The sequence below is a fragment of the Lethenteron reissneri genome, unplaced genomic scaffold (assembly GCF_015708825.2).
Source record: "Lethenteron reissneri isolate LAM-NWPU_2019-01 unplaced genomic scaffold, ASM1570882v1 scaffold_657, whole genome shotgun sequence".
In the NCBI taxonomy this organism is placed as follows: domain Eukaryota; kingdom Metazoa; phylum Chordata; class Hyperoartia; order Petromyzontiformes; family Petromyzontidae; genus Lethenteron; species Lethenteron reissneri.
In genome coordinates this window covers 1-18,839 of record NW_026892179.1, presented here as the reverse complement: position 1 = coordinate 18,839, position 18,839 = coordinate 1, and the positions used below count along the sequence as shown (strand labels likewise).

Genomic DNA, 18,839 nt, shown 5'->3' with positions numbered 1-18,839 from the left:
GGTCCTGATTCTAAATGGGGAGGAAACCCCAGAGGAAGCAGCGGGGGAAAATCTACGCGATTACCAAATATGCAGCAGGCGAGGTAGTTAATATCTCGCCACCGTGGCACCCTAAGGCAGAGACTCCCACGGAAGTGAACGCCCTGGAGGGGGAATGGGGGCGCTGGTGCGGCGGGGCGCTGGTGGAGCTTTTCGTCCTCATGGGAGCCGCAACTCGGTACAGCAGCAGCTCGAGCCGAGTCTCGTAAACGAGTAGAGGCAGCCTCTTCTGGCGGGGTGAGACGAGGAGGGTGCACGCCACAAACGGACCTCGGCAGGACGACCTGGGAAGGTGTTGGCAGCGACTAAACAACCCGGCGGCCGGTGCAGCTGAGCGCGCAGACAGAAGGTGGCGGCTGCCTTTGACGGGGCGAGGCCACGCAGGGGGAATATCAGGAGGAGCCTGAGAGAGCTCGGGGCTGCCGTGGGATCGTGGTGGACTGTTGCCACGCCGCCGGTGTCTCCGTGCCGTCTCTGTCTCCGTGCCGTCGTTGCTTGGGTGCTGTCCTAGCCCAAGTATCTGTTGTTATTCTAGCCCAGTACCGTATGCTAGTCATAGCTAAGTACTGTAGGATGTGAGAGTACATTATCTGCGCCCTTAATAAATAAAGAAGACGAAAAGTGTCAGAGTCATTGCACAGTGACCTCGCCAAAAGCCACTGCAAGGATGACCGGAGTTTGCATGATGGTTTATTCCCTGACGAAATCGGCAAGGTGTTGCGATTCATTTGTGGCAAGCGCTTGTACAGTAATTGAAAGCTTTATTGCTCAAATACTTCAGTCTTGATACACGAGAGGTTAGTGTTGCTGGTCAAGATGCGACGATCTGACCCAGTGGCACCGTGGTCAGAACGCGCCTCTCACAATGTAGACATTAACACCCTGAGTCGCCCACACCCTTCCAGGATTTACACATTCAATTCCTGCAGAAGGGCTGGGGAGTGATTTAACCAATCCACCCCTCCTGAGGTTGGGGACGCCAAGTGGTTTCCCCTCTGGATACCAGCCTCTACCGTGGTAATGTGGAATTTCTACCATTGGCTTGGAGCCACTAACAGGCACAACCCATATGCTTCAGTTGAGGGATGCACTCATTTTTAAATCCTTTATATTAAGTTCACTTGCTTGCTTGCTTGCGCGCTTACGACCGTGCAAATCTTTCGGTCGTTTTTTAACCCACTTCCCGTGATCCAATCGAGTTGACATTTTTCACACAGACTCGTTGTGCGAGACAATTAATGTTCGTGAAAACAAATTAAATATTTAATTACCAATTGCTTAATACTGCAGACAATCATCTGACCCATAGGTGGCAGCCATCTCAAGCCAGAGGACGAGAGGACTCTAGCCGCCACGCATATAAAGGATTTATAGTGAAAAACTTTGTTTTTACGGGTTATACTTATTTCACGTGAAAATAAACTGAGTTGGAAGATACATAAATGTGGCTGCTGAACTCCAAGCTCTGGGTTTCACCCCCCCCACCCGCCTCCATGCGCTGGGTTGCAGACTGACACAGAGCGGCTCCCAGCATGCACCGCGTGGGCGGGGCGAGGGGCCCCGTGTGGCTCTATCGCCACTAGGGGGCGCTACAGCGGTGCCCCTCAAGTCTCGTGGCTGTGACTCGAACCAAGCCTCCCACGTGTATCGGGCAGCACGTGATGCACAGCTGAGGTATGTATCTAGAAAACAGCAGCGGTCCTCTCTGCGGTGGTGCATTCAGCCCAAGGGGACGCGTGTTCCTGTGAGACGTCCGTGTAGTCATCAAGTACCACTACGTCGGTTTTCGCGGTTGTGCTTTATAGCTCCCGATTGTGATTTTTGGGTTGTGCTGCATGTTGTTGACACACTCGCACAGACACGCACACACACACACATACAGCAGCACAGTAAGTGGGCACGTAAGCCTGTCTGTTCAGCAGACTGTTACAGAGTGGTTTCGCCCAGGTGTGCTATGGGCTCACCACTTTGCGCGCAAGTGGTGAGCCCGTGTGCACCGGCTGACGAAGCTAGTGAGTAGTAACGTCGGCCGGCCCACATCAATCGCAGCCAGCATCCAGAAGAGAAGCTCCCAGTTCGTGGAGCGAATCATCGGACAACGCGAGGCACAACCCGGAACGCGAGCGAGCGAGCGAGCGAGAGTAGTGACCGACGTCCGCGCGCCGTCCTCTACTGCGGCTCCGCAGACGCCGCTGCCGCGCTGCGCTCGAGCTGCCCCAGCAGCACGTGGGCCACGCGGCCGCAGTACGTGTGCGCCGCCTCGCCCATGGCGGCACGCGCCGGCGCCAGCAGCTCGGACTCGAGGTCGCCGCTGCCAAGTCGGTACTGCACACGCACGCACGCACGCACCGTGACGGTGTGAGGTTGAGGAGTGGCCGGTGTCTTCACAGCGTCCGTGCCAGACGCGCCGCTGCACGCGCAGAGCATCTGCGTTCAGGCGGGCAGGCCAGCAGAGTGGCTACCGAGTGTGCAGGAGGTTCAAGTTCAAGTTCATTTATTAGGTATAGCCCTGTGAGCCATTCAGCTCTTGAATCGGGTGCAACCGCAACAAACAAAAAACAAAAACATGAACAAAAAAACATCTTAAAGTGAATATGTGACTAAGTGCAAACAGAAAATCCAAGAAAAGACAGCAAAAATATTGCAGAAAAAAACACCGTACACCAACGCTGTGTGCAAAAATCCCAGTGGGATGCAAGTCAAACAACAACAACAACCACAAGACAACTTAGATTAAGGCCATCATCTAACTCTGTACTACACAACACAAACATGGCTAAACCAATACACTTTTCGAAATCACCAAAATAAAGCCATGAAGGCAATGAAAAAGCAATCATAGGAACTGACGGAATTTTCACAATAAATGGCATAAACAACATGTACTACCAAAACCCTGCAGCCATAGCTGGCTGCATGAGTCACTCCACAACAGCAGGAGCATCAATCGGAGTATTGTAATTTTTCAATGCACCTTTAAGATCAGCACACTAAATCAAAACACAGGTCATACTTTGTAGCGATCATCCGGAGCGAAACATTTTATTTTAGGTCACTGAATAGCACTGGCAGCTAGGGGTGTACAACTCCTCTAAAGCAGTTTTGAGTGAAGATCTCATAGGTAGTGACTCAAGTTTCAATTTATTTGCAACAGCATTCCAGACCCTGGGGGCATCAATAGCAAAGGCCCTTCCTCCAGTATATGTACGGCAATAGGGAATATTAAGCTGGTAAATGAGTGTAGACCTTAGGTCAAATTTGTTCTTTGAAACAGAGACGAGATCCAGCAGGTAATCTGCAGATTTTTTTGCAAGTACATCATGAATAAATAAGATCTGGTGCACAAGCCGTCGAACATTCAGAGATGTTAAGTTTGACCCAATGTAGAGATCACAGTGGTGAGTCCTATATGGGCAGTTCAATGCAAATCTTAAGGCCGAGTGATACATTGAGTCAAGCTTCTTCAGTACAGTACTTGGGGCTGATTTATACACAATGTCACAGTAATCAAGTAGAGGCAGTACGGTAGCTTTAATCAATTCCAAACGGAACATAGGAGGGAAGCAGTGCTTGTGTCGATATAGAAAACCAATTTTAATTTTTGTCTTTTTCCCAATATAATCAATGTGATCTTCAAAATTCAGTTTTGAATCCAGGATGACCCCAAGATACTTATAGATCTTGACTTGCTCTATTTGATCATTATTTAAGGTATGTAATTGGGGAAAAATAACTTCCCGCTTTAGTCCTGGTGAGAAGCATAGCACCTTGGTTTTGGCAGGATTTAGGACTAGTTTAAGAGCAACTAGCTGATGTTGTAGTTTGTTGAAATCACTCTGGAGCTTAGCAATCACGTCATCCGGAGAGCGGCCAGCAGTAATTAGTACCGTGTCATCTGCAAAAAGATTTACCCTGGAATAATCCAGTTCAGTGCCCAAGTCATTTACATAAAGAGAAAACAAGAGGGGGCCGAGAATGGAACCCTGTGGAACCCCTTTTGTTATCTTAACACTGTTTGACCTCCAACCATCTGTGAATACAGTTTGGGTGCGAGAAAAGAGGTAATTTTTTAACCATTTTACTGTGTTTTCGGAAAAACCGAGGCAACTTATTTTACTAAGCAGGATGTTGTGGTCTACTGTATCAAAAGCTTTGGACAAGTCAAGAAAAAGACAGGCGCAGTACTGCTTATTATCAAGGCTACTGTAAATGTGATTCAGAGAGTCTAATGCAGCAGATGTGGTGCTGTATTTTTTTCGGAACCCAGATTGTTTTAGATGTAATAGATTGTTGGCGGACAGGAAACTGCTAATTTGGTAGGTCAATAATTTTTCAAAAATTTTCATCAACGGGGACAAAATTGAGATAGGTCGGTAGTTATTTGGATCATCTTTAGGGCCCCCTTTGTGAAGTGGACGAACATAGGAATGTTTCCATTCTAGAGGAACTGATGCTTCTTTGATGGACAGGTTGAAAATATGGGCTATAGGTTTGTATATTAGGTGACCAACAGTTAGTAGAGCAAAGACGGGAATACTATCTGCTCCGGTAGAGGAGGACCCTTTGAGGTAGGACAGTTGTTTCAGAACATTACTTTCGTGGATTGGCTGAAAACTAAATTCGCTTAATGTTTGGACAGGAGTGTAGGAATTTGCATGAGCAGGGGTGACTCCCAATACATTATCAAATAGGGTACCAGCTTCAGAAAAATGAAGGTTAAAATTGTCAACTATTTTTTGGGGATCTGAAAAATATTCCCCATTTCGGTTAAGCTGAACGGGCAGATGATCTGTTTTGGATGCCTTTTCGATACATTTGATTGTTTTCCAGAAAATCCTGGCATTTCCATGAGATTCAAGGAGAGTGGAAGAGAAGTAGTTATTTTTTGCATGCCGTATTTTTTTGACGCATCTATTCCTTAAAATCCTGTATTCTAGCCAGTCATTGACCAAATTACTTTTCTGAGCACATGCCCAAGCCTTGTCCCTAGTTTTCATGAGCTTTGTAATCACAGGATCAAACCATGGTGGACGGTTGCCTTTAGTTTTAAATTTAACCAACGGAGCATGTTTGTTAAGAATTTGGAGAAACGTGTACCTGAAGGTCTCCCAAGCCGTAGTCAGGTTTGGAATATCACAGACCTTGTCAATATCCGAGTGAAGCACATCATTAGTAAATGCCTGAGTGCTGAAGTGTCTCATGGAGTGCTTCTCAACCAATTTAGGGGGGGCTTTGGGTCTGGCTGATGATCTCACCCCAAAAATGAAGGAGTGATCACTAAGGTTATTACCTAGAACACCAGTCAGTGCGAAATTGTGAGGGGCATTTGTCAATAGGACGTCAAGCAGAGATGACTGTCCCGGATTTTTTAGGTTGGGTCTTGTGGGGACATTTATTAATTGAAACAGGTTAAATTCATCTGCAAAATTTGTGGCCACGGCCGGCGGGTTTAGCCAATTCCAATTTAGATCACCCACTAAAACTATTTCACCTTTAGGGAGGCCCCCAAGAAGCTCTCTCAGGTGCACCATGAGCCACTGGCCGGAGGAGCGCTGACACCCGGCTAAGAGGAGGAAACATTTAATGGGGGAGGTGAGGCCCCTTTTAAGAGCCTGCACCAACCTGCATGCAACAGAGTTGTGCAACTGCTCGCTCCGATGTGGACCCCAGCTTGAGCATGCCCCTCAAAGAATGTATCCCTGCGCCCTGTTGCCAGCGTGCACGTGGCGCGGGTGAACTGGTGTGATGGCCAAGAAGGTACGCACGTGCAGCAGCGCCTGGTAGATGGCGCGGAAGGCCGGCTGCTTGCCGTCGTGGTACACGCCGCGGTTGCCGTGCAGCACGGCCACGCCGTCGCGCTCGGCGCCACCGCAGTTGCTGCCGTACATGCAGTGGTCGGGACGGAAGTTCCAGCGGCAATCGAAGACGTGCACCATCTCTGTGGGGCCGCGAGCGGCGCGGGGAGACGCGCGTCAACCCGTGCGGCCCTTGCGCCGGGCCACTATCTAACCAGGCGGGGGCCCGTCGTGATGCCCGTCTCGTCGTTAAAGAGGAAACCGCAGCAGTGCGAAGGTATTCCGTGACACAATTATACAGTTTATGGTTAGGGTAGAAGGGCCCAGGCAGCGTTCCTGACTGAGCCGCCTTTCTACGTGGCGATTGTAAGCTATCTCCATGTCTGCATGGGTTTCCTCTGGACTCCCTGGTATTGGGCAAAACATCCCAGTGCTGAAAAATGTGCCTGAGAATGACTCAGTTGTGATCACACCAACAAGCAACATCGCCCCTACTGCGAAAGCATGGCAGGACCCTCCTGAAAAAGGTCCTCTGACTCGGAGAGGCTTTCCTGATAAACCAGCATAATAAGAACAATAATACCCTTAATAATGAATATCCTTTTGTCAACCGACTGCTGGGTGAAGCCTTCCCTATACCACGTGGGTCATGGAAGTTAATTGACCATACTTCACCGTGCTGCGCTGCCCTCTGCTGACAACACGGCCCCGGCGTTTCGCCTGGCGGTCCATCATCCAAACAGCGGTGACATCGCAGCTGTGAGTTGACGACTCCAACAGCGCCACCGGTCAAATTAAACGTAAACGAGGGGCCAAAAATAAACTACAGTTGTATCAATAAATAAACTTGCCGATTAAGCAGCCAGGATTGAGCAAATGCACCACCGACCTGATTTTCCGATGTTTACAAACACGGCGCAGTCGCTCACCACCCGCGGTACTGCCATCCGAGCCTGTTGGCGCACGCCCAGCAACCGCGAGCGCCAACGCTACAAACGACCACACCGCCCGCTGCCTCGTATGCCGACCTTCTGTCGGCGGCTCTTCAGAAAACGCTCTGCGGTTTTCTTTTCAATGCCAAAGCGAGTGCAGCGCCGCTGTACTCGCCAAAGCACAGGTCCGACGGTGGTTGCGCGTGGGTGGAGGCCACGTTTCCTCCCGGGCCCCACCGGACAGACACCCTCGATGCGCAGCGGCTCTGTCTGGCGACACGCTCCCACCCGTTACTGATTCGACGGGGCCTCACCGGGGTTGTAGTGGAAGATGATGTTGAGCAGGTCCTGGTCACCCCACGTGATGTTCAGCCGGTACTTGTTGTAGAGCGGCAGCAGCATCTCGCCCCAGGCCAGCCGCACGGCGCTCATGTCATTCTGAGGGATCGCAAAACACGGTTCGGTCCCTCGCAGCGACGCAACGTTGTTCCCAAGCTTAAATCGCCGCCTCGCCTTTACGAGAGTTACCGTGCCACCCCAGAACCTATTGGAGACCGACGGACAGAGTTCACGCATTAACCCACTCGACCTTACTTGGAAAGGATTCGGAAAGGCCGGCGCCGGACCGAGCGATCCCGGCTCCCACCTTAAACTGCGCGGTGCGCAGGCCTGCCAGATCCATGAGCATAACCCCGGAGTTGACCCCCGTGCGGCCCAGGTAGGGGTGGCGGCCGAAGCGGTTGTACCAGCCGATCTGCAGCAGCTCGTGCTCGGGCGCGAGGCCCGCGAGGCGCCAGGCCCCGAAGCGGCGCCGCAGCGCCCACAGCTCGTCGACAGGCGCCAGGAAGAGCACGTCCGTGTCCACGTAGAGCAGCCAGCCCACGTGGGGCAGCAGCAGCTGCGGCAACCACCACCACGCGCGCGGGCGGGGCGGGGGGGGGGCTTTTTGAGCAACGAGGCGGCCCTCGTCCCCTGTTTACAGCCCTGAGCCAGTGGTGGACATTCCTCATGCCTATGGCAGGGGGCAAGTATGTCCAATGACAACCGCTGTTGGTTTATTTTCCCATACGGTGGCGCTTGGGCATTTAGACGTTAAATCGATTTTAAATTATTTCCAGCAGCAGTACTTGTTTTACAGTAAGAATGAGTTACGTTTCATAACGCATTCTAACACTTGTTCAGTTGTACGTGTTTTAAATGTGATCAATGGGGACAGGCCTGAGGACATTACAACTGCAGTGCCGTGCAGTGCCGTGCAGTGCTGCTATGAGAACTTTCATTTCTAGGGCATGGTACACCAAAGACAAGCCCTGAAGCCGGACCACTTGATGCTGTAAGAGCCGACCAATCGTGCAAAGCTTTGAGCAGCAGCTGCAAATTATTTAACGGTAATGATTGGTCGGTGTGAAAAATAATTTTGTGAGGGGCACGAAGAGCGGTGGTTAACAATTCTTGAGATGATACCAAAGTGCCAGCGGCAGTAACTATCTCTGTACGAGTGGATATCTACTTATTTCGTGCAATTCCAAATAAAATCGCAGTGATGTCCGGTTCACATAAGCATCGAGGTAGTGAGTCCACCTACAGGACAACCACTGTAGACAAAGTAAGTGGAAGTTATTTTATCATCCGTGCAGATGATTGGCCAAGTCAACCACCCAACCTTCCGATTGCGAGCCGCTCGCTCAACCACCAAGCCACCTGGCCGGGTCGTACGATATACGGCGTGACGGGTACAAATATTTCTCAGTGTTGCAAATTATAATCTAACTCGATGAGGTGGGATATTTACGTTTTGGCCAAAATCGTTGAGCGAATCCAATTTACATTCTGTTGTAAACGGAGTCATAATTTGTACTGTGACCGGGTGTGGTGGTGAACATTGCCACCTACTGCCAGGTCCGGCGCTCTGCAGTGAAGCCCAAAAAACATCGTCTCTTCCCGTGAACCATCGAACCGACCTCCGACCAGAATTTGAACTCGCAAGCTTCCAATCGCGAGGCGCTCGCTCCACCGCTGAGTGACGTGGCCAGATACGAGTCATCCCCCTACAGATGTAACCCCGACCGTCCCCCCACTGGGCCGGCAACGAAGATGAGTGCCGCCCTCCACTCCTGGGTAGACGTGCCATGGCGCAAGCGGCCTGGCGTCAGGAATTCTAAGTGCTCTCACGAGAGGCACAGGAGCGGCGTATCCTGCTGTGAAGCACCAGACGTTAGTCGTAAGTGTTGCCATCAAGCCGCCCATCCATATACATTTTATTAGCGTTCGAGGAGAACTGGGAAACGCCCTCTGGCGAAGAACCGCTTTACAAAGCACTGGCTATTTATATAGAAACCCAATTGCTATGAAAATAATATCGTATCGTGAGACGTGATATCGTGGCAACGCTGCTTGCGCCTTCAGGTTTCGCAGCAGCGAAGCGTCCCTGTCTCCAGGCCCTTACAGGCAGGAAGAGGCGTTGAGAGGCGCAGGGCTTAAAGAGTTTCCTCCAGGCGTCCGCGTTGTCGGCGGGGAAGGTGATTGGGTACAGCGAGAATGACAGCTTCCTCCGATACCGCAACGGCCACGCCAGCAGCTGAATGAGTGGGGAACGCACACGCACATTCACAAAACGAGGGTTTTCACAGCCACTCGGAGTCCGAGTGAGCTCTTCCTGGCTAGGCCGCGTGTTGAGGCTGTCTTCTCTCAAGCTTTCGCCACGGACTGCTGTGGGCGCCTTCGGGAGTTGAGGTGAAAATCCCCGCAGCAGTGCGCAGCAAAAGCTTGGCAGACGAGATGTTCCACACGCGGCTAAACCAGGAAGACCACACTTAATAATAATTTAGTACATTTGCTAATTACGCCATTCTTATAGTGCAGGGCTAGCACGTAGACGCTGCTGTTTCACTGTTATAGCCTCCAATAGTTTTACATCAGGGGGCGACGTTGCTGTGTAATCCCAATTTAGTGTTTTGCCGGTAGTTTTTGCCGGTAATTTGGATAAGGACACCGGCACACTGGCTTCCTCATTTTGGATGATATTGGAGGATGTCTAACATCCACCGTGAATCAGACAGCGGTTAATATACCCACAGTAGTAACCAAGGTGACCTGATGGATTCAAATCGCAAAAGTCTAACAAGCGGCAGAGGCGCTACCACTGGGCTACGCCACCACGCTGGAGGAGAAGATTCCCCATTTAACTTCGCGCACTGCTCGGGCGAGTGCTGTGAGCGTCATTAAGAGACAACACGGCACACGACGGATGTATTGTGACCAGCACCGCGGTGGTGCGGATAGAACCACAGACACTACAAGGCGGTGGTGTAGCCGGCACCACAGACACTACAAGTGGTGGTGTAGCCGGCACCACGCATTCCGGCCCTGCTGTGCGTTCACCTGCTCCCGAAAGCTGGCGTGCAGTTCATCCTCTGCGAAGATGTGGGCGTGCAGGCGTGCACGGCTGAAGAGCGCTGCGGACTTGATCATGACCATGGTCTCCTCGAGGCGAGCGCCGCACGCCACCACCAGCCAGCTGCAGCGCCTCGGCCACGCTCCTCCGCGCGTACACCTACACAACGAGCGCGGTCGCACATTCAACACAACAAGCGCGATCGTACACCCACACAACGATGAGCGCGGTCGCACACCCACACAAGTGCAGCCCAACACCCACACAACGACGAGCGCGATCGCATACCCACGCGACGACAAGCACGATCGCACACCCACACAACAAGCGCGATCGCACACCCACTCGGCAACAAGCACGGTAGCACACCCATACAACAAGCGCGATCGCACACCCACGCGACGACAAACACGATCGCACACCCACACAACAAGCGCGATCGCACACCCACGCGGCAACAAGCACGGTCACACACCTACACAACGACGAGCGCCGTCGCACACCCACGCGGCAACAAGCACGGTCGCACACCCACACAACAAGTGCAATCGCACACCCCACGTGACGAAAAGCACAGTCGCACACCCACACAAGTGCGGTCGCACACCCACGCGATGATAAGCGTGGCCGCATACCGTCCTAACGCTCGCCAAGCAACCGTCCACCCACGCCACCCCCCAAGCGGGCCGATCGTCGCTACCCTTGTTTACCCAGGGAAGCCTCGCCGAGTCTCAACGCTTTTTGGGGAGGGTCCTGCCAAGTTTTCGCAGAATGGGGGGCGATGTGCTGCTGTGTATCATCCCAACCGAGTAATATGCCTTTTCAATATTAAGGCGCATTGGCCAAGACCACTTACATTCTAGTGTTTAGTTATGGGGGGGAATTGGAGAAGCCAGAGGAAACCAGTGCAGGACGGGGAAAGAACACAAACTCCACACAGAAAGGTGCTTGAGGTTGGGAATCAAACCCAGGCACTTGTTGCTAGCGAGGCACAAGTGTCACCGCTGCATCACCCAATCTACTGACACGATTCCAGGTCGTCACGAGATTTCAGGCTCATTTATTTTGTCCCGTTCTATCGCCTTATCTTAGAGGCCATGTAGGAGGAGAGGAGGAGAGGACGACGCAAGATCAATTGGATGACAAATGTGATGACACCGACAGATAAACCGGCGCAGCCGATGCTGACGGGACCGTGCGAGGGACGGGCAAGCGTGGAGAGCGCTGACGGCCGTTGCGGACTGACGATGATTATAATATCCCGTAGCGTTTATATTGTCAATCTCGCTAGTTTTTCTAAGGGTGCATATTACTGCAATGCGATTTGAATTCAAATTTCAATATTGATAAATAATTATGTGCAGGGTTCGATGCATATATTGAGCATCAAAATTGATTTTAATTGAATCACTGATGCATTGCGTGTTTATTGTTTTCAGTTCAATGGTGCAACATTGGAGATGATTGACATTGAGGATGGCGCACAAACAACTCTTGCTTTGTAATATCTGTGGACATTATCTGGAATTCCATGGCAGGATTAGGTAATAATGTTGCAAGTTCAGATAGCACATGGCAAGAAAGCACTGTATATGCCATCAGCCATAGGTTGCCGTGGGTTGGGTACATGTGTAGGAGGGAAGAGGGCAGGTTAGACGGATCGTAGTGGCATTCAAAGGTCGGCGACCATGGAAGATCTGAAGGCAACAGATTGTGGGATATTGCAGGTTGTCTTTGGAACTCTGCAAGGATGGGATCCAGCGATGGTGAGGTGCTTGCACGGCCTACGCCTCTGAGGGTTGGACCCTGACTCGAGTTCACAGCATTCCAAAATAAAATATGTAAAAATAAAAATAAAAAACACGCTTTAATGAAATGTACCGTACTCGTAATGGCAGAACTACACGACTCCTGGAAGTGGCCCCGCAGCTTGCCACAGCGTAAGGGGCCGTGGTGATTTACAGGCAACGTGAGTTGAGCGGTGGACAATTAGACCCGTAAAAAAGATTGTTTAAAAATATATATTTTTTATTTTTAATGATAGAAAATAGTATTGTCATCAGTATGACATACCTATACAATTTTGCAGTCGATACGACAATGGGAAGATGGTTGAAATTGAGTTCCAAGATTTGATGATACGACAACAGACTGAGTTAAATAAAAGAGTGTAAAATGTTTAAAATATATATTTTTAACGTTTAATGATAGAATATAGTCTTGTTATCAGTACGACATAAGTATAAACCAAGTTTTCAGTCGATAACACATTGGGAAGTGAGTAAAAATTGAGTTACAAGTGTTTTTTAAGGATACGACAACAGACGGAGTGAGTTAAATAAAAGCGTGTAATAAAAATGCAGTTGTGTGGTTTGCAGTGCGAGTGCCTCTATTGTCATCAGTTGGGCCACCTTTTTGCCGATTCCCAGAAACAATCAGCCCCACTCATGTCTTCAGGAAGCATCCAGTAGGGGTTCCACCAGCTCTGCTGGCTGTCACACCTAGACGGACAAAGAGGCAGTGTTAATTGCAGCAATGAGTGAATTTAGACTGAACCATTAAAACAACCATAAAGGTATCCGTGAAAGTTCAAGCACATTGGCAAGAATGCTGCGTGGACACACGCCCACTATCTATACAGGACTAAATCCGCTCCAGACATCGACATCACACACCACGGGACACCCCTGCAAGCCAATATCATCCCGTTTGTACCTGGTGGTCACCCATCGAAGCGCTAAGCAGGCTCAGAGCCTGCTTAGATTTCTGACGATATTGACTTTAATTCCTGGCTTTTGTCAGAATATTAACTCCATGTGTAGTAATAAGCGAATGACACAGGTTCGTGGTAATTATCAATAACCACTGCATACCAAAGGTGCTTAGTAAAGTCAGTTTAACATCAGGTAGGCTTTCCCGACCAACATCATCCATAATAGAGGTTTTCTGGGTTAGATCGCGTAATTATATCAATGTGCCGTTAAACCCGGGGTGGCAACGTAGTTTGTTGAGCATTCCGCGTCTTGTTTACGGTTCAACTCCAACGGCCGCCCTGGTCATTCATTCCTCGATCGTAACCTCGTGCAGTCTGCTCCACAGCTGACGTTAAAAGACCGACCCCGTGACGGAATTCGCAAGAGTTGGCCACTGTGTGCCGGGGTACGCGTTTGCCAAATTGCAAAATTTCAACGCAAGCTTCTCAATTTGGGATTCTACACCCATAGCAGCAATCGGCGCCCGCTAGCGGCACATTCATGTCCCCAGGTCGCTCTTGCAAATGAGTCTCTGTTAGAGTTCTCACCTAACCCGATTAAACACAACCACACCTGAACACTATGCCAGCACTGCGATGACTCCACACAGAGTAACCACCACTACTACACAGAGTGACCACCACCACACAGAGTGACCACCACCACACAGATTGACCACCACCACTACACAGAGTGACCACCACCACTACTACACAGAGTCACCACCACCACCACCACTACACAGAGTGACCACCACCACACAGAGTGACCACCACCACACAGAGTGACCACCACCACACAGAGTGACCACCACCACACAGAGTGACCACCACACAGAGTGACCACCACCACACAGAGTGACCACCACCACACAGAGTGACCACCACCACTACACAGAGTGACCACCACCATGGCACCACCACTACACAGAGTGACCACCACCACACAGAGTGACCACCACCACACAGAGTGACCACCACCACTACACAGAGTGACCACCACCACTACACAGAGTGACCACCACCACACAGAGTGACCACCACCACACAGAGTGACCACCACACAGAGTGACCAATACCACCACACAGAGTGACCACCACTACACAGAGTGACCACCACCACCACCAGAGTGACCACCACCACCACTACACAGAGTGACCACCACCACCACTACACAGAGTGACCACCACACAGAGTGACCACCACACAGAGTGACCACCACCACACAGAGTGACCACCACCACACAGATTGACCACCACCACTACACAGAGTGACCACCACCACTACTACACAGAGTCACCACCACCACCACCACTACACAGAGTGACCACCACCACACAGAGTGACCACCACCACACAGAGTGACCACCACCACACAGAGTGACCACCACCACACAGAGTGACCACCACACAGAGTGACCACCACCACACAGAGTGACCACCACCACACAGAGTGACCACCACCACTACACAGAGTGACCACCACCATGGCACCACCACTACACAGAGTGACCACCACCACACAGAGTGACCACCACCACACAGAGTGACCACCACCACTACACAGAGTGACCACCACCACTACACAGAGTGACCACCACCACACAGAGTGACCACCACCACACAGAGTGACCACCACACAGAGTGACCAATACCACCACACAGAGTGACCACCACTACACAGAGTGACCACCACCACCACCACCAGAGTGACCCCACCACCACTACACAGAGTGACCACCACCACCACTACACAGAGTGACCACCACACAGAGTGACCACCACACAGAGTGACCACCACCACCACACAGAGTGACCACCACCACCACTACACAGAGTGACCACCACCACCACTACACAGAGCGACCACCACCACCACCACACAGAGTGACCACCACCACTCCAACGAGGAACCACCACCACGACACCACCACCACCACCACCAGAGTGACCACCACCACTACACAGAGTGACCACCACCACACCACCACACTGACCACCACCACTACACAGAGTGACCACCACCATCACCACCACACAGAGTGACCACCACCACCACCACCACTACACAGAGTGACCACCACCACTACACAGAGTGACCACCACCACCACACAGAGTGACCACCACCACCACCACTACACAGAGTGACCACCACCACCACTACACAGAGTGACCACCACCACACAGAGTGACCACCACCACCACCACACAGTGACCACCACCACTACACAGAGTGACCACCACCACCACTACACAGAGTGACCACCACCACCACTACACAGAGTGACCACCACCACCACTACACAGAGTGACCACCACCACCACTACACAGAGTGACCACCACCACTACACAGAGTGACCACCACACAGCCCACCACCACTACACAGAGTGACCACCACCACCACTACACAGAGTGACCACCACCACTACACAGAGTGACCACCACCACTACATAGAGTGACCACCACCACTACACAGAGTGACCACCACCACTACACAGAGTGACCACCACCACCACTACACAGAGTGACCACCACCACCACTACACAGAGTGACCACCACCACCACCACACAGAGTGACCACTGTTACCGTCGTCTCCGCGGCGTCCCGCGCGCTGCCCGCGCTCGGATAGATTCGCCGCCGGCGAGGAGCCACCCTCCGCGGCAGCGCGAGGACATCGCTCCGAGGCCCCAACCGCGGACACCGCGACCACCGCGACCACCACCGCGGGCTGCTGCGAGCGACAGCTGCAGCAGTGGAGAGAGCAAGGCGGGTGTCGCCGCGCGCACGCCGCGCCGCATGTTTGCTACACCGGCCTCATGGTGGTGCAGGGTGGGGGGCAGGGGGGGGGCAGGGGCCGCGCTCTGCACGGCTGGGCGCAATCAGTGCCGTGGCCGTCTACACGAGACGCGCATGGGGTGGTGGGGAGGGGTGGTGGGGAGGGTGGTGGGGGGGTGGGGGGAGGGGTGGTGGAGGGGGGTGGGGGGGAGGGGTGGGGGGGTGAGTGGTGGGGGGGAGGGGTGGTGGGGAGTGGTGGGGGGGATGGGTAGGGGTGAGTGGTGGGGGGTGAGTGATGGGGGGGAGTGGTGGAGGTGAGTGGTGGGGGGGAGTGGTGGGGGGGAGTGGGGGGGTGGTGGTGGCGGTGGGGGAGGGGTGGGGGTGGGGGGAGTGGTGGGGGGGAGGGGTGGGGGTGAGTGTTAGGGGGGAGGGGTGGTTTGGCGGTGGGAGTGTTGGGGGGGAGGGGTGGGGGTGAATGGGTGGGGGAGGGGTGGGGGGGAGTAATGGGAGTGTTGGGGGCGAGGGGTGGTGGGGGGAGGGGGGAGTGGTGGGGGGAGGAGTGGGGGTGAATGGTGGAGGGAGGGGTGGGGGGGAGTAGTGGGAGTGTTGGGGGCGAGGGGTGGTGGGGGGAGGGGTGGGGGAGTGTGGGGGGAGGGGTGGGGGTGAGTGGTGGGGGGTAGTGGTGGGGGGGATTGGTGGGGGTGAGTAGTGGGGGGAGGGGTGGGGGGGAGTAGTGGGGGTGAGTGGTGGAGGTGAGTGGTGGGGGTGAGTGGTGGGGGGGAGTGGTAGGGTGGAGTGGTGGGGGCGGTGGGGGGAGGGGTGGGGGGAGTGGTGGGGGGGAGGGGTGGGGGTGAGTGGTGGGGGGGATTGGTGGGGGGTGAGTAGTGGGGGTGAGTGGTGGGGGGTAGTGGTGGGGGGGATTGGTGGGGGTGAGTAGTGGGGGGGAGGGGTGGGGGGGAGTGGTGGGGGTGAGTGGTGGAGGTGAGTGGTGGGGGTGAGTGGTGGGGGGGAGTGGTAGGGTGGAGTGGTGGGGGCGGTGGGGGGGAGGGGTGGGTGGAGTGGTTGGGGGGAGGGGGTGGGGATGAGTGGTGGGGGGTCGTGGTGGGGGGGATTGGTGGGGGTGAGTAGTGGGGGGAGGGGTGGGGGGGAGTGGTGGGGGTGAGTGGTGGAGGTGAGTGGTGGGGGTGAGTGGTGGGGGGGAGTGGTAGGGTGGAGTGGTGGGGGCGGGGGGGGAGGGGTGGGGGAGGGGTGGGGTGAGTCTTGGGGGGAGGGGTGGGGGTGAATGGTGGGGGGAGGGGTGGGGGGGAGTGGTGAGAGGTGGGGGCGAGGGGTGGTGGGGGGGGGGTGGGGGGAGTGGGGGGGGAGGGGTGGGGGGGAGTGGTGAGAGTGTTGGGGGCGAGGGGTGGTGGGGGGAGGGGGGGGGGGAGTGGTGGGGGGAGGGGTGGGGGTGAATGGTGGGGGGAGGGGTGGGGGGGAGTGGTGAGAGTGTTGGGGGCGAGGGGTGGTGGGGGAGGGGTGGGGGGAGTGGTGGGGGGAGGGGTGGGGGGGAGTGGTGAGAGTGTTGGGGGCGAGGGGTGGTGGGGGGAGGGGTGGGGTGAATGGTGGGGGGAAGGGTGGGGGGGAGTAATGGGAGTGTTGGGGGCGAGGGGTGGTGGGGGGAGGGGGGGGGAGTGGGGGGGGAGGGGTGGGGGTGAATGGTGGAGGGAGGGGTGGGGGGGAGTAGTGGGAGTGTTGGGGGCGAGGGGTGGTGGGGGGAGGGGTGGGGGTGAGTGGTGGGGGGTAGTGGTGGGGGGGATTGGTGGGGGTGAGTAGTGGGGGGAGGGGTGAGGGGGAGGGTGGGGGTGAGTGGTGGAGGTGAGTGGTGGGGGTGAGTGTTGGGGGGGAGTGGTAGGGTGGAGTGGTGGGGGCGGGGGGGGAGGGGTGGGGGGAGTGGTGGGGGGAGGGGTGGGGGTGAGTGGTGGGGGGGATTGGTGGGGGTGAGTAGTGGGGGTGAGTGGTGGGGGGTAGTGGTGGGGGGGATTGGTGGGGGTGAGTAGTGGGGGGTGAGTGGTGGGGGGTAGTGGTGGGGGGGATTGGTGGGGGTGAGTAGTGGGGGGGAGGGGTGGGGGGGAGTGGTGGGGGTGAGTGGTGGAGGTGAGTGGTGGGGGTGAGTGGTGGGGGGGAGTGGTAGGGTGAGTGGGGGCGGTGGGGGGGGGGGGGGAGGGGTGGGGGGAGTGGGGGGGGAGGGGTGGGGGTGAGTGGTGGGGGGTCGGGGGGGGGATTGGTGGGGGTGAGTAGTGGGGGGGAGGGGTGGGGGGGGGGAGTGGTGGGGGTGAGTGGTGGAGGTGAGTGGTGGGGGTGAGTGGTGGGGGGGAGTGGTAGGGTGGAGTGGTGGGGGCGGTGGGGGGAGGGGTCGGGGGAGGGGTGGGGTGAGTCTTGGGGGGAGGGTTTGGGGTTAGTGGTGGGGGGGAGTGGTGGGGGTGAGTAGTGGGGGGGGAGTGGTGGGGGGGGAGTGGTGGGGGAACAAGAGGTGGGCCACTCGCGGATACTCAGATAATAATAGTAGTAGTAGGTTCACAGGCGAAGAGGTCTCGTTGAGATTGCGTGTCGCATCTGGCCGGGAATTAAAGGGCTGTCCATAAATGACGTCACGCACCTGGGGGGGGGGGTTGGAGAAATGTGACGTCACATCAAAATGCGCAACTTTAAATAAATATAGACAACACGTTCTTCTTAATTAAATTGACTTTTTAATAAATGTTTTCTACTACAACATCAGAGTGCAGCGCCACATTAAATACGCACTACAATGACAATAGTTTAACGAGATTTGAAGCATTTTTTTATTTTTTTGGGGGGGGCAGAGCTTTGTGACGTCATATTTGAGGGGGGGTCTGACTTTTTGTGACGCCGTGTGACGAGAGGGGGGGGGGGGTGTTAACAAGTATAACCCGTAAAAACAAAGTTTTTCACTATAAATCCTTTATATGCGTGGCGGCTAGAGTCCTCTCGTCTGGCTTGAGATGGCTGCCACCTATGGGTCAGATGATTGCATTGCACCATTAAGCAATTGGTAATTAAATATAATATTTTGTCCCAAAAAGTGTAAAATTTTTGAAAAAAAATTTCACGAACATTAATTATCACGCACAACGAGTCTTTGTG

At 54.1% G+C, this 18,839-nt stretch overlaps 1 pseudogene; it reads right to left on the bottom strand.

The window, feature by feature from the left end:
* Nucleotides 1-725: 725 nt before the first annotated feature.
* On the bottom strand, nucleotides 726-15,789 carry LOC133340043 (glucoside xylosyltransferase 1-like; annotated as a pseudogene).
* Nucleotides 15,790-18,839: the final 3,050 nt, after the last annotated feature.